We start from the raw sequence: 17,551 nt of genomic DNA, 5'->3' as shown, positions 1-17,551 counted from the left end.
GCAATTCATCCAGTTGGAGCAGTTCAACCTGGTATGGTAGCTCAAACCGGTAATGGAGCAGTTATGTCTGTCGATGCTTTGTGGAGGTTGGACAGGTTCACCAAGCTCTTCACTACTACTTTCAGCGGTGCATCTTCTGAGGATCCCCAGGATTATCTAGATAACTGTCATGAGGTTCTCAGGAACATGGGGATAGTGGAGACCAATGGGGTCAATTTTGCTACTTTTCGCTTGTCTGGATACGCCAAGACTTGGTAGAGAGATTATTGCTTGGCTAGACCAGCTGGATCACCAGTTTTGACTTGGGAGCAGTTTACTCAGCTATTTCTGGAGAAGTTTCTCCCCATCACTCATAGAAAGGCCTATTGGAGGCAGTTTGAGCATCTCCAACAAGGTTCTATGACTGTTACTCAGTATAAGACCAGATTCATCAACTTGGATCATGCTCTTATCATACTTCCCACCGAGAGAGAGAGAGGGTGAGGAGGTTCATTGAGGGACTTATTTAGCCGATTCGACTTCAGATGGCCAAGGAGACAGGGAGTGAGATTTCTTTTCAGGAGGCGGCCAATGTGGCTAGGAGAGTTGAGATGGTTTTATCACAGGGAGGAGGTTAGGGGTCTGACAAGAGGCCTCATCATCATGCCAATTCAGTGGTACCTCGTCTAGAGGCAGAGATTCGTATGGTAGAGGCCATCCTCCTAGGCCTTTTCAGTCAGCACTTCAGGTTTCTCACGGTGCTTCAGGTGGTCGTAGTTCCTATATGTAGTACTTTGATCAGCAATCCTACAGTGCACCACCAGCTCCTATCAGTGCACCTCCGCTTTAGAGTTTTCGGGGTGGTCATTCAGGTCGTTAGGGTTAGCAGTCTCAATAGTCGAGGGCTTGTTACACTTGTGGTGATATGGGTCACATTGCTAGGTTTTGCCGTCGAGCACCGAGCAGCTCCCAACATCAGGGTTCTCGTACCATGGTTCAGGCACTGAGTGTTCCACATCCCGTCCAGCCAGCTAGAGGTGGGGGTAGAGGTGCTAGAGGTGTAGGTAGAGGTATTAGAGGTAGAGCTCAGGCCGCTAGAGGTAGGGGCCAACCAGCAGCAGGTCGTCCCAGAGATGTAGTCTAGGGTGGTGGAGCCCAGCCCCGATGTTATGCTCTTCCAGCTAGTCTCGAGGTTGAGGCTTCTGATGTAGTTATCACAGGTATTGTTCTGGTTTGTAGCAGAGATGTTTCAGTTTTATTTGATTTGGGATCTACGTACTCCTATGTGTTATCTTATTTTGCACTGTATCTGGTCATGCCTAGTGATTCTTTGAGTGCTCCTATTTATGTGTCTACACTGATGGTTGATTCTATTATGGTAGATCGAGTCCATTGTTCATGTATAGTTGTGACTGGAGATCTTGAGACTCATGTAGATTTGCTTCTTCTGGACATAGTTGATTTCGATGTCATATTGGGGATAGACTTGTTATCACTTTACCACGCTATCTTGGACTGTCATGCCAAGACTGTGACCTTAGCCTTGCCGAGTTTACCTCGTTTAGAGTGGAAAGGGACTCCTAGTCATTCTACCCGTAGTGTTATCTCTTATATGAAGGCTCGACGTATGGTCGAGAAGGGGTGTTTGGCCTATTTGGCCTATGTTCGTGATTCTAGCACTGAGGTTCCTTCTATTGATTCTGTGCATGTTGTCCGTGAGTTTCCTGAGGTATTTCCTTCAAACCTACCGGGTATGCCACCCGATAGGGATATTGACTTCTACATTGATTTAGCTCCGGGCACTCAGCCCATTTCTATTCTGACGTATCATATGGCCCTGCCTGAGTTGAAAGAGTTGAAGGAGCAGTTACAAGACTTGCTTGAAAAAGGATTTACTAGACCTAGTGTTTTGCCTTGGGCTGCGCCGGTGTTGTTTGTTAAGAAGAAAGATGGATCGATGAGAATGTGTATTGATTACTGGCAATTGAACAAGGTTACAATCAAGAATAAGTATCTGTTGCCGAGGATTGATGATTTGTTTGATCAACTTCAGGGTGCCAAGGTATTTTCGAAGATTGACTTGAGATCTGGCTACCATCAGTTGAGTATTAGGGCATCCGATGTCCCTAAGATAGCTTTCTACACTCGGTACGAGCATTATGAGTTCTTAGTGATGTCATTCGGGTTGACAAATGCCCCAGCAGCTTTTATGCATTTGATGAACCGAGTGTTCAGACCTTACTTGGATTTGTTCATAACAGTCTTCATTGATGATATTTTGATCTATTCCCATAGCCGGGAAGAGCACGAGCAGCATTTTAGAGTGGTTCTTTAGACTTTGAGGGATAGTCAGTTGTACGCCAAGTTTTCGAAGTGCGAGTTCTGGTTGAGTTCAGTTGCATTCCTGAGTCATGTTGTATTAGCATAGGGTATTCAGGTTGATCCGAAAAAGATCGAGGCAATCAAGAACTAGCCTAGACCAGGGTTAGCTACAGAGATCCGGAGTTTCTTGGGATTGGCAGGCTACTATCATCAGTTTGTGGAGGGGTTTTCATCTATCGCAACCCCGATGACCAGGTTGACCCAGAAGGGTGCCCAGTTCAGATGGTCGGACGAGTGTGAGGCAAGCTTTCAGAAGCTCAAGACAGCTTTGACTACGGCACTGGTGTTGGTTTTGTCCACAGTTTCAGGGCCTTATACAGTTTATTATGATGCATCTTGTATTGGACTTGGTACGGTGTTGATGCAGAATGGCAAGGTCATTGCCTATGCTTCGCGGCAGTTGAAGATTCATGAGAAGAACTATCCGGTTCATGATTTGAAGTGGTAGTCATTGTTCATGCGTTGAAGATTTGGAGGCATTATCTGTATGGCGTGGCATGTGAGGTGTTCACAGATCATAAGAGTCTGCAGTATTTGTTCAAGCAGAAGGAGCTAAATTTGAGGCAAAGAAGGTGGTTGGAGCTAATAAAGGACTATGATATCACCATCTTATATCATCCGATAAAGGCCAATGTGGTGGCCGATGCTTTGAGTAAGACGTCAGCCAATATGGGCAGTCTTGCTTATATTCTAGTCGGTGAGAGACCGCTTGCTTTGGATGTTCAGGCTTTGGCCAATCAGTTCATGAGGTTGGATGTTTCTGAGCCCAGCCGTATGTTAGCTTGCACAGTCGCTCGTTCTTCTTTATTGGAGCGTATCTAAGATTGGCAGTATGATGATCCTCATTTGTGTGTCCTTAGAGACATGGTGCAGCACGGAGGTGTCAAGCAGGTTACCTTAGGAGATGATGGAGTTTTGAGATTGCAGGGTCGAGCTTGTGTGCCTAATGTGGATGGGCTTTGGGAGTTGATTTTAGAGGAGGCCCATAGTTCTCGGTACTCTATTCATCCGGGCGACGCTAAGATGTATCAGGATTTGCGGCAGTATTATTGGTGGAGTAGAATGAAGAAGAATATCGTTGTGTATGTGGCTCGGTGTTTAAACTGTCAGCAGGTTAAGTACGAGCATCAGAGGCCTAGTGGTTTGTTTCAAAGGATTGAGCTTCCAGAGTGGAAGTGGGAGCGGATCACTATGGACTTCATTGTCGAACTCCCACGGACTCGGAGGAAGTTCGACGCAATGTGGGTTATTGTTGATAGGCTGACCAAGTCAGCACATTTCATTCCTGTGGCAGTCTCCTATTCTTCCGAGAGGTTAGCTGAGATCGATATCCGGGAGATTATTCGTCTTCATGGTGTTCCCGTGTCTATCATTTCGGATCGAGGTACATAGTTGACCTCACATTTCTAGAGAGCGGTTCAGTGAGAGTTAGGCACATGGGTTGAGTTAAGCATAGCATTTCATCCTCAGACGGACGGGCAGTCCGAGTGGATTATTTAGATTTTGAAGGATATGCTCTGAGCTTGTGTCATTGACTCTGGAGGCTCGTGGGATCCGTTTTTCCCTTTAGTGGAGTTTGCCTACAACAACAGCTACTAGTCGAATATCTAGATGGCTCCTTATAAGGTTTTATATGGTAGGCGGTGTCGGTCGCCGGTTGGATGGTTTGAGCCGGGGGAGGCTTGATTGTTGGGTACGGATCTGGTTTAGGATGCCTTGGACAAGGTCATGATTATTCAAGATAGGCTTCGTACAGCTCAGTCCAGGCAAAAGAGTTATGCCGACCGCAAGGTTATGATTTGGCATTCATGGTCGGTGAGCGGGTATTGCTTCGAGTGTCGCCTATGAAGGGCGTGATGAGATTTGGGAAGAAGGGCAAGCTTATCCCTAGGTTCATTGGCCCGTTTGAGATTCTTGATCAAGTGGGAGAGGTGGCTTATAGACTTGCGTTGCCGCCAAGCTTATTAGTCGTGCATCCAGTGTTTCATGTATCCATGCTTCGGAAGTATCACGACGATCCATCCCATGTGTTACATTTCAACACTATCTAGTTGGACAATGACTTGTCTTATGAGGAGGAGCCGGTAGCTATTCTAGACCGGCAGGTTCGTCAGTTGAGATCGAAGAGTTTTCCTTCTGTTCGTGTTCAGTGGAGAGGTCAGCCCGGTGAGGCATCGGCCTGGGAGTCCGAGTCCGATATGTGGAGCTGTTATCCCCATCTTTTTCCCTACTCAAGTACTTCCTTCTTCTGTCCGTTCGAGGACAAACGGTTGTTTTAGAGGTGGAGAATGTGATGACCTAAAAGTTCATCACTTTTGGTCATCACTTGTTTTAAAAGTAAATTCTGCGTTCTGAGGCCTTAAAACCTCTTTTGGCATCACCTCGATTTGCGTGCATAGTCGGGGCACGTAGCTAAAAAGCCATTATGTGAAAATCTGTGAAAAATGATGAATTTTGACTTTAAAATAAATTAAGTTGACTTCGGTCAACATTTTGGATAAACGGACTCAGACCCGTGATTTGACTGTCCCAGAGGGTCCGTAGGAAAATATAGGACTTGGGAGTATGCCCGAAATCAAATTTCGAGGTCCCAAGCCCAAGAAATGAATTTTTAAAGAAAATTGTTTTCTATATTATTTATGAGTTTTTGAAAATGAAATGTGTTTAAGACTTGATGGTATCGGTCCCGTATTCTGGTTCCGGTGCCCGGTACAGATCTTATTTGTGATTTAAGATAAGTCTGTGAAATTTGGTAAGAAACAGACTTGAAATGACGTGAATCGGATCGTATTTGAGAAAATTGAAAAATTTGAACCTCTTAAGAAATTTCATGATTTTGATGCTAAATTCATAGTTGCTGATGTTATTTTAGTGATTTGAATGCACGAGAGAGTCTATATGATGTTTTTAGGGTGGTGTGCAGGTTTGGTTTGGAGCCCCGAGGGCTCGGGTGAGTTTTGGATAGGCCACGGGGTGGATTTTGGACTTGGAAAGTCACAGACTTCAGCTGTTGCATTGCAGGCCTGCAGGTTTCGTATTTGCGAAGCTTGGATCGCAAATGCGAGTTCGCAAATGTGAAGGCTATGTCACAAATGCGAAAATAGCCCCGACCAACCTTCCTTGCAATTGCGAGGAATTTATCGCAAATGCGATGTTTCCCCTTTTTGGTCAGTCATCGCAAATGCAACATGTGGTTCGCAAATGCAAAGGTCGCCTCGCAAATGCGAGCTTAGCAGAAGTCTGGGTTCGCAATTGCGAACCCTGGTCACAATTGCGACATCTGTAACCTGCAATTTTATGACTTAGCCGAAAATCTTTCATTCTTCACACTCTTGGGCGATTTTTCAAAGACAACTCTTCTTCCAAATCGATTGTAAGTCAATTTTAACTCGTTTTCTTCAATTATTAACATCTTTTCACATGATTTCAACTCAAAAACAATGATTTTTATGGGGGAAATTGGGTGTTTTGGGTAGAACCTAGATTTTTCAAAAATTGGGGATTTAGACGTCGATTTAAGGTCTGATTTCAAAACAAATTATATATTTGGGTTCGTGGGGGAATAGTAATCGGGTTTTGGTTCGAACCTCGGGTTTTGACCATGTGGGCCCAGGGGCGATTTTTGACTTTTTGGGTAAAATTTTAGAAAACTCATTTTCACGTATTAGAATTGATTCATTTAGCATTTATTGATATAATTAAGTAACTTGTGGCTAGATACGAGCGAATTGGTGGTGGAATCAAGAGGTAAAGCGATAGTAGAGACTTGAATTGTGTTCGTGGCATCGAGGTAAGTGTTTGGTCTAACCATAGCTTGAGGGATTAGGAGTCGAGTCTTATTTGCTATGTGGTATTTGTCGAGTACGACGTATAGGCATGGTGATGAGTATCTATACGTTGGTGTCAAGCATGACTTCGTTGTATTATTCATGCTTTGATGATGATTTCTATTGTTGGGCAAAGTTTGTGGAAGTAATTGTGACATTTGAACATTGAGGAGCGTTAGCTCAAGTTGTATAATGAAATGTGAAAGTATAAGTGGTTTGACCCTTTTAGAGCATTAGCTCAAGTGTGAAGTAAGTTGTGAAGTAAAAGTGAGAAAGAGAAGAGAATCATTATGTTTTCTCCCTTGCCGGGATATTGTTGTTTTTAATGTTATCTCCCTTGCCGGGATGTTTATGTTTCTTTTGATGTTGCTCCCTTGCCGGGACTTGATTGTTGAACTATTGTTCCCTTGCCGGGATTCTTATTGTAATTTCATTTATTTCCTAGCCCTATTGTTTGTGATTGTTGTTTGGGTGAGGAAAAACGTTAAAGCACGAAGGGTGATGTCGCGTATTATTTTGGTGAGAGAGTGTTAAAGCACGAAGGATGATGCCATGTATGATTTGTGAGGAAAGAGTGCAAAGCACGAAGGGTGATGTCGTGCCGCACGATGTGCCATTCCGTGCTGATTATATTGATTACATGGTGAGGATGAGAGTAAAAGCACGAAGGGTGATGCTGTGCACATTTTCATTACTTGATTGCTTTGGTGAGGACGAGAGTAAAAGCACGAAGGGTGATGTCGTGCACTTATTGATTTCTCATTCTTTATTGATATCTGAGATATATAGTTTCTTTCAATTACCTGTTGTCTTTCTATTCTAAATTGATAGTTCCCCCGCAGCATGTTACCTCTCTCATACTTGACTGTATATTACTGTTGTACTTTTCCGCTATATATAGTTAAATTGCACAGGTTTGTTTGGTAGTCTGGTCCTAGCTTCATCACTACTTTACCGAGGTTAGGATAGGCACTTACCAGCACATGGGGTCGGTTGTGCTAATACTACACTCTGCACTATGTGCAAATCTCGGAGCAGCAACTTTTGGACCGTAGATTGGGTGGTTGCCTTCAGTCCACGCGGAGATCCAAGGTAGTCCTGCAGGCCCTGGCGTCTCCCTCTATCCTTTACTCCTGTTTCATTTACTTAGTTCAGAAACAGTGTATCTTTTATCTTTCAGACTATGTATGTAGTATTCTTAAATCGTCTGTGAAACTGTGACACCAATTCTGGGTTATCGATGTTCAAACAGTTGTATTAGATACATATTTAGATAATTTATTGTTTTTCTTCCGCTTATTGTAAATTCTGCGGTCTACACGTTATTGCTTTATAATTGTTAAACAATATAAAATGGGTAAAAAGAAAATTTGTCCAAACAGTCTGCTTGCCTAGCTCACATTAGTACGCGCCATCACGACTCCCGAGGATGGGAAATTCGGGTCGTGACAGAGTGACTTTGCCCTAATTGGCTTTCTCGAGCTCAATTGGGTGTTCAAACAATGCAAGTAAAATTGGCTCAAGTCAGGTATTACTATCTCTAAGTTTAGCCATTTAATTGGGGCTATAAATCTCTTGAATGCACCTCAATTCCTTGTTAGCCTAATTTTCCTAGACTTAGTCCCTCTTTCTCAAGAAGAGTCTAAGTCATAAAGGCATGAATCAAGCTAAATATCACTAACCCATAAATAATTAAGCCCTAAAATATAAGACCCATTAAATACCCACAATAGGGTTAGGTAACAACCCTAGCTAATGGGTTTAGCTACTCATAATAATGGTAGAAATCAAAGATAGAGATGAAATATAAGCCATAAAAGTTAATTACAAGAATAAAATCTAAGATTAATAGCTAAAGTTGTTCTAAAATTATTCTAAGTAGTAAAATACGAGCTGTTCACGAGCTCCTCAGTACAAAAGAAACCCTAAAAATCTGAAAAGGATCTATTTATACACAGCTGAAATTATTGGACAAAAATACCCCTACGGAGGTTCCGCTGTCAGCGCAATATTGAGCGGCTCAGCGCTTGAACTTTCGCGACCACGCAAAAGCAAGTGCGGATCGCGTTTCTTCCATTTTGGACTAGAGTTGGGCTTGATTTTGCTGGGCGCATAAAAGAGACCACCTCAGCATTGTCTTCCACCGCAGCAGCGTAAAATATTTGCGGACCGTGCTTTTCATTTAAGCTCAAATTTCCAGGCCTTTAAATCTTTAATTCGCCCCTCAGCGGATTTAAAACCGCGGCCGCATCAAGTATTCTGCTGCCATACTATTTCACCGCGGTCAGCGGTATTTGTTGTATCCCAAAGACGCCTTCTCTGAATCTCGATTCCGCTGAGAGTGTAATTGTGGGCGCCTGAGCGGTAGACCTTCTGTGGCCGCTCTTTTCCTTCGTTGTTAGTGCTTTTAGCTCAACTTTGAACTTTTGCAGGTTTAACTCCTTTATGAGCTGGTTATGACTTTCTTGCTTCATTTTGACCAAACCCTGCAAACAAGCACTATAGTTTTCGGGAATACTTTTACACATTTTTTATACAAAACCTAAGCAAAAGAGAGCATAAGATAGGCTAGAATCCGTAGTTATCAAATATTGAGGAATATTCTTCATTGAATGTCATCTGGTAGTAAATATTTGTTTGTCCTCATTAGCAATATTCATTTCGGGGTATGCCCGGTGCCAACCGAAGTTGCTGGCCCCGAACTTAGTTTCCACTTGCCTTGTTTTTCGTCTGTCTCTGGTTCCACGTGTCGCCCTATTATTCGAGTATTTACGATGAACTGATTTTACCCTATACAGATACTACAAAATTGCTATTAACACTCTGACTCCTAAAAATATATTAATCATGAGTTAATATGAAGGGCACTTTTGTCTTTCCAAAAAATCTTGTTCCCCCTCTGTCATCTTTCTCATATCGAAATATGCTTCTTGGATTCTCCTTCGGGTGACGAAAATGACGAACTATTTCTACACCCCAAAGAAAAACTAAAGAAGAATTTAAAAAGAGAAAATACTATGGAACATTTAAGTTGGTTTCTGATAATTGTTTTTATTAAATTCTCAGTTCATTGCTATTAATCCATCTATTATTGTAGCTTGAAAGTGAATTAATCTTCATTATTTGCTTCCAATTGGATAGCTTGGGATGGAAGTCTATTTTTGAGAATTGTAAAGTGAATATCTCATTTAGTACTATGAAAAAAAGAATAAAACCTAAATTGTAGTGTGCATGCATTGATTATTAAAGTTTTTTCGTTATTATTATTAGAGGTGACCGTAGTATTTTATTTTAAAATATTAGGATCCAATGATTGTGGCTCCATTAATAAAACTTTTTAGTGCATTCCACGTGTAGATCAGTCTCTATAGAGGTGTTCATTACATTGTGCATGCATTGGTTTTTATCAAAATTTTCCATCGGTGGGCTAGTAGTTTCATCTAAAACTATGGACAGGTTATCTAGTTGAGAGAAGTGGTTAGTAGTAGGCAGTGTTGTTTAGTAAGTGCCTGCAGTATCCCAAGAACTTTGGTTATTCATTTTGTCTATGTCATACAAATTATGAGACTCTTTTTTAATATACCTAAGTTTTTGAGTGTTGAGATACTTACCTGTGTCCGCATCAAAGATTCTGGCATTAACACCATTGCAGGCGGGTTACCAATTGTTGGAGATATTGATCGTGCACTATGTGTCTTCTTCTTTGTGAAGGATACTGTTTTGCATTCACCTTCTTCTAATCTTTGAGTATTGGAACTTGAAGTTGACCTTTGTAGATTTATTATGGGAGGTTTTGGACTTGAATAGGGACATTTTTGGATGTTGTGACCTAGTCTTCCATATTTTTTACAGAAATAATTTTTCTCTTCATATAGAATTTGTTGTTTATAAGAACCAATAAGAATGAAGGGTTTAACTGGTGTGTCTATGGGCACATCTACGCACAATCTTGCGTATCTTCCTTTTAGTGTGGATGAAGTGCATGCATCAATTCGAAATAGTTTCCCTATTTTGTTTCCAACTTTTTGAAGGATGATACTATCATAGAACTTGGTTGGGAGTTGTGGTAAGTGTATCCATACAACTGAAAATAGTTGTTTGGCTTCGCATGTCACCAATTGTGGTTCCCATTTTTGCACAGATAGGAAGAAATCATTAATGAACCATGGACCATTATACAAAGACTTAATCATATTTTCTTCTTTATTAAACTTTACAATGAAGTTATATGTTCCTAGGTCCATGAGGATAATATTTTTTATAGGTCTCCATAGATCTTGGATTTTTTTCTTAAGATAATAATAAAGTATACGTTTACCCATGAGTTTAATAATGTCTGAGTATTTCCAAGGCTGGTAAAAATGCTTGAAATCTTCCGTTGATAGATTGATTCGAATTCCTTCATCAATTGCCTCTAGACCACGCGCATAGGCTTTAGGTTGTACTGTCTCTTCCATTGGTGTATCATCTAGCATGAATTGATTATGTTCTTCTTCATGTTTCATAGTTATATGGGTTTCCTCATAATTAACTAATAACTTATCTTTGAATGTGGGGTGTAGGGTTGTGTGAGATGGGGAGTGAGTGATGGATTGTGAGTGGTAGTTTTGTGGGTTGTTGAGTTTTTCCGGTGGATTGATAATATCTGGTGGCTTTGGTGGAATTAATGAGGTTTAGGGAATGGAATTTGAGGGGTTGCTCATTATGAGTGATTGAGAAGATGTTGCTCTGGGTTTTAATATTGTGTATTGATGCTTAAAAAATTTTGTAGTTCTTGTAATTTATTATGGTTCTAATATTTTGTATTGATGCTCAATTTTTGTACTCACTCCATACATTTTTACTTGTCTCCTAGTATATTAAAAATGCATTTTTACTTTTTTGTGGTAATTAACTAAACTTTTGTATTAAACACCAATAGAGTGTACAAATCCATAGCTTGCTTACACAGTTCACTATCTTTTACAACCTCCAAATAAAAAGAACCAAAAACTTAGACTACATATGCATGTATTCATATACTCAGAAAATAAAACTTTGAACTAATCTATGTACATAATCACTAGCTCTAATGTTGCAATTATAAGCTATCTCTCGTGCAATGGAGATCCAATTCTTACTCTTCTTTTCAATGATCCTCATATTCCTTTCTATCGAGATAGCATGTGAGACTTTTGCATAGACCATCCGAAATATTTTTTCCCTCTGAGTTCTCCCTTTGGCATTTTATAGAATCCATTGTTAGTGTTGCTCCCAGGTTGTTGTCACTCTATAATGTTGTTTCATCCAGCATCTGTTTTGAGCGAAGACACACCTAACAAACAAATGTTCTCTACTTTACTCATGTTCATGACACAGTATGCAATGTGAATCCATATTCACTCCCCAGCTTCGTAGCCTATCTATAGTAAAGAGCTTCCTTTGCAATAGTATCCACATAGTGAACTGAGCTTTAGGCCTGGCAGTGTTCTGAAATATTAAGCATTTCCAAGAAACTCGAGGTCTATCACCCAGGAGTTGTAGATATATGTACCTGATCATGTTCTTCCTTTAACTAATTCCTTGTATTTGGCTCAAAGTGATTTTAGTATTAATTATTTATCGAATCATCCAACATGCTTGTTGAGGCACTCTCATTTGCATAAATTATTGCCCTTTGATGTAGTAGGTATGTATCTATTTGATCTAGAGTCTGTCTTGTTTATTTGCAAGATCCCAACACACATTTGCAATAGCAGCTTTGTTTCACAATTTTAGATTGACTAAGTTCAACCATCCTACAGACTTAGGAGTACATAGTTTCTCCCATACCACAAATGACTTCTTAATGATGTTACTATCAGTAGACTGTACATAGCTTTGACAATAACCATCAATGAGATTCAGAACCTTACTAGGAAGGGGGAGCAGTTGAGCCCAATAAGCATGTATACCAGATAGAACACTTTGTACCAGTTGTACTCTCCTCGCGTATGATAGCTTCTTTGTTATCCAAGAAGACACTCTTGCCACTACTTTCTGAATGAGGGATTGACATTGCATTAATTGAATCTTCTTGGTTGATAGTGATATGCCAAGGTACCTGAAAGGTAACTCTCCTTGGCCATAGCCTAAGTGTTGTAGTATCCTTGATCTTTCAGATTGAGAAACTCCACCAAAGTAGACTGAGATTTTGCCTAAATTAGCTTGTAGACTTGAGGTTTGCGAGAACTGAATGAAACATCTGTGCAAGGCAACAATTTATGGTAGATCAACTTTGGAGAAAAACAGTAGATCATCAGCAAAACTCAAGTGAGTAATGCCTAGCTTAGCATACTTAGGATGATATTTGAAAGTTTTGTCTTCTTTCAGTCCGTTTAGGCTCCTGCTAAGATATTCCATGACAATTGCAAACAGAAATAGGGAGATTGGGTTTCCTTGTCTGAGACCCTTAGCAGCATCAAAAGGAATGGTAGTCTCTCCATTTACCAGTATTGTACAATTGACAATTTTGACATACTCAAGTACCCAGCTTGTGAACTTTGTAGGTGTTATGCCCCGCAGTATTACGTTGATGTTACGCTCTATAGTATTATATTACGGTGATGTTACACCTTGTAGTATTGTACATTGAATTTGTCGTAAGATAATTGACATCAGTTCAAGGACAAGATTATTTGGAGATTATAAGTATTATGTTATTTCAAATAAGTGATAAGCAAATTCGTGAAGGTGAGAGGGTAAGCGAATCGAAGAAAATGAGTTTCATCGAAGTTTGACAATTTGGAATAAAATACGGTCTAATACCCTATATTTATGGACCAGCACCATACAAGGTATTCCATGAACATAATACTAAAGTTTATAAGGTATGTTAAAAATGAGTAGTATTTTAATTAATTTGAGATAATTCTTAATTATGTAGATTTTTAGATAATTTTGGATTTTTGGTGGAAGATTAACTATGTAATTAAGGAATTGAGGATAAAATCTAAAGGGCCCCAACGTGGCAGCCAAGAGCATTAGTTAAATATGAATCTTAAGTCATAAAGTAATGTGGTACCTTATGAGAAATTGGTGGCTTAATCACCCCCCAAAGTGGGACCTACCTAAAGTTTAAAGACAACCTTTCTAATTCACAATTGAATTGTTCATATTAAAGAAGAAAGCTTCAGCAAAGGTATTATTGCAATAGCAACGTGATTGCCCAAGCATTTCATACGAAGGCTAATTAATACTATATCAACGTGAGATTTGCGATTCTAAGGGAGTACGGTATAATCTTTCTCAAGAATATCATACGAATTTTTTTCTACTTCGCTCCGTCGTTACGTGTTGTCGCAATTAACATGTGTTATAGGGATTATGAAGAGAATCGACTCAGGTAAAGGCTATCCCTTCTCTCTAGTTGGCATTATCCATACGATATAAACAAAACGAGCAAATGCATAACTTTCATAAATGACTTTATTCATAGAAATGCTAGAGATGCTTAGGTTCTTGATTCCCTATGTGTCCTATTATTCTATCATCTGTTCATGGGTCTCAGAAAATATGTAAGTTGATAAAGTTTACTTCATGATACTAATTAAAGGCATGATGGTCTTATGACATTCCGAAAGGTTTTATTGGCATACTTCTCATGCATTGCATTCATTTATACATGTACATTCACCCATGACCAGATGGCATTATATACGCAAATATATGTATATTATATGTATATGGGATATGGGAAAATGTTACGGCGTTATATATGCACCACGACCTGATCAGCTGGTATGCGTTGATGATTTTGCCCACAGTGGCCGAGATGATATGATAGGATGCCCTCAAAGGCTTGATGGTGTTATGAGCACATATACATATGAACGACATGACATTCATAAGCATATGCATGACACTATAAGTATTTCATGATTTACAAAGTTATCCAAACTTACATGTTGAGTCATTTACTCCATGTGTCACGATCCTAAACCCGATCCCGGTCGTGATGGCGTCTCTCGTGCAGACTAGGCCAGCCGACACATTCCCAATTCATTTTTTAGCAATTAAGATAATAGTAACGATCCTAAACCCGATCCTGGTCGTGATGGTGTCTCTCGTGAAGACAAGGTCAGCCGACACATTCCCAATTCATTTTTTAGCAGTTAAGATAATACAAGTAAGTCTTAAACATAATAAATATCCCAAAAAGATAAGGTGAAATAATACGGTTTGCGGAAAATGACATAGTCCGACATCGGGGTGTCACCAGTCACGAGCATCTATAATAGTACTACAAGTCTGAAAGAGTCTATTCCACTAATACATAACTAAAACATAAGGAAATAAGATAGAGGGAGAAGTACTGGGCTGCGAATCGTCGGGCAGCTACCTAGTGTATCTCCAGAATCTACTGGACAGCTCTCAACCCTCGCAAGTAGGACCTGATGTGCCTGAAACTGCATACGAGGTACAGGGATTAAAGTGAGTACTCCAACTCAGTGAGTAATAATAATAAATGCAGACTGAGTAATAAGAAACCACATAAAGGCACATCAATAGACTATAAAGAAGCAGTAAAAGCCAGTAAAATCAATGAGACAGTGAAAGATAGGTAAAATCACTTTAGTTCAGTTAAAACTTCTTTGGAATGCCTTTTTAATAGTTAAGCAAGTAAATGATAGGAAATTAGGAAAGATAAACACATAAAGAACCGCCCCTCAGGCACAATACCATCAGAATCAGCCCCTCGGGCAACACATGGAACAACATCAGCCCCTCGGGCTATATCTCAAATCACTATGGGTACTCGCGCTCATTGGGGGTTTTCAGACTCCTAGAGGGGCCCCTTACGGCCCAAGCGCAATATCAAGCCATCTCGTGGCATAATTACATAGGCTCTTGGCCTCATATCAACAAGCCACCTCGTGGCGTACAAATCTCAGACCCTCGACCTCATAATCATAATCAGGTGTTTCCTCACAACATAGGCCATCAACCTTGCTCAGTCAGAATCTCACAAGCCACTGGGGCAATAGTAAAACATGATGCTCAACCCAAAATATCATTTAAAATATCCTTTAAGTGTTAAAGTAGAGTAAACATGGCTGAGTTATGAAAACAATAGAATATAGCATGACTGAGTTCGAGTATAAAGTCAAAACAGTGAGGAAATATCAGTAAAAATCCCCTAAGGGTTCAAATAGTTGGCACGAGGCCCAAATATGGCATTCAGCCCAAAACATGATGATAGCAAACAGTTTTCAGTCAAATACGCAGTAAAACAATCATTCGAGATGGACTAATCATAATCCTCAACAGTGCACAACTCCACGCTCATCATCTAGTGTGTGCTCAATATAGCACAACAAAGTGCAATTCGGGGTTTCATACCCTCAGGACAATATTTACAATCATTACTCACCTCTAGCCGGTCCAAATCTCTAGCTCGCGATGCCTTTGCCCCTCGAATCGGCCTCCGAATGCTCCAAATCTAACAAAATCAGTGCAAAACCATCAAAATATGTTAAGGGACAAAGCCCACTCGAAAGAAATCAAATTACAACACAAATCCCGAAATTGGCCAAACCCGACCCCCAGGCCCACGTCTCGGATTCCAATAAAAATTACATCAATGGACTCCTTATCACTTTCTGAGTTCATTCATGCCAAAAGAATCAAAATACAACCACAAACGACCCCTCAAATCCCAAATTCTAGGTCTCTAATTACAAGCAATAGTTCTTCAATTTTAGGCTTAATTTCCATGATTAATTAGGTAGAATTCACAATAGAATCGAGTATTAAGTCCATAAATCTTACCTCCAAGTGTTTTCCCTTGAATCCCTCTTCAATCCTCTTCAAAAAGCTCCAAAAATCGCTCAAAAATGGTGGAAGTTAACCCTAAAATTGCAGACAAGATGACTATTTAAACATTCTGCTCATGCCTCAATTCCTTCTTCGCGAACGCATCCAGTCCCTCGCAAACACGATGGTTCCTCATCATGACCTTTGCAAACGCGCTACCCTTCTCGCGAACGCGATGAACAAATCAACCTCAAACCCAGCTGCCCAACTTCCTCTATGCGAACGCGGAGCCTCCCTCGCGAACGCGATGCACAATGACCCCAGCCATTCACGAACGCGGAGCCTTCCTCGCGAACACGAAGGCTAAAATATCAACCTCACAAGCTAACCCTTCGCGAACGCGAGGGCCTACTCGCGAACGCGAAGGTTATTTCTCTACAACACTGAACAGCAGTTTTCTGCACTTTTCCAAAATATAAAATGGTCCGATTGACCACCCGAAACTCACCCGAGGCCCCCAGGACCTCAACCAAACATGCCAACATATCCCATAACATCATTCAAACTTATTCCAACCTTCGGAACGCTCAAAATAACTAAACACTAAATTCGCATCGGATTCAAGCCTAAGAATTCTAAAATCTTCTAAATTACGCTTTTGATCAAAACCCCAACTAAACCACGTCCGAATGACCTGAAAATTTGCACACACATCCCAAATGACACAACGGAACTACTGCAACTCTTAGAATTCCATTTCGACCCCTATATCAAAATCTCACCAATCAACCGAAAAACACCAAAAATCCAATTTCGCCAATTCAAGCCTAAATCTATTCTGAACCTCCAAAACACATTCCGATCACGCTCCTAAGTCTCAAATTACCTCCCAAAGCTATCCAAACCATCGGAACTTACATCCAAGCCCTCTAACACATAAGTCAACATCCGGTTGAATTTTCTAACTTAAGTTTCCTCAAAAGAGACTAAGTGTCTCAAACCTTACCAAATCCTTTTCAAAACCGAGCCAACCAACCCAATCAATCATAGAATCGATAAACAAACAATAAGAAGTAGAAATGGGAAAAACAAAGCGGTAACTTATGAGACGACTGGTCGGGTTGTCACATCATGTTTCTTCCATGTCTTTTATATACTTATTTATGTGCCTTACATACTCAGTACATTATTCATACTGACGTCCTTTTATTGGGGATGCTTCATTCATGCCTGCAGGTATAGACAATCAGTTTGACGAGCCCTTATAATAGACGAGGTTAGCATTCAGCGAAGGATCGGTAAGACTCCACCTTATTAGGAGTGTAGCCGAGTCTATGAATCATCGTGTCAGAATTTTGCTATAGACTAGGCCGGTACCCTGTCCCATTTGATGTCAAATACTCTTAGAGACTTTGTAGACAGAGGTTCATTTTTTACAGTATGACGGCCCATATGTATTCATATTTTAAGAAAGATGGTTCACTGATACAATGCTTTCCCACTTATAGTTATACATTACGATTTGTGACCATGTTGGCCTAGTTACCAATGATAGTACGATAAGAAAGATATTTTACGTTGGTACTCAA

Source organism: Nicotiana tabacum, chromosome 8 (assembly GCF_000715075.1).
Source record: "Nicotiana tabacum cultivar K326 chromosome 8, ASM71507v2, whole genome shotgun sequence".
Classification (NCBI taxonomy): Eukaryota; Viridiplantae; Streptophyta; class Magnoliopsida; order Solanales; family Solanaceae; genus Nicotiana; species Nicotiana tabacum.
The sequence above is the reverse complement of the archived record's forward strand: the minus strand, read 5'-3'. Positions refer to the sequence as shown.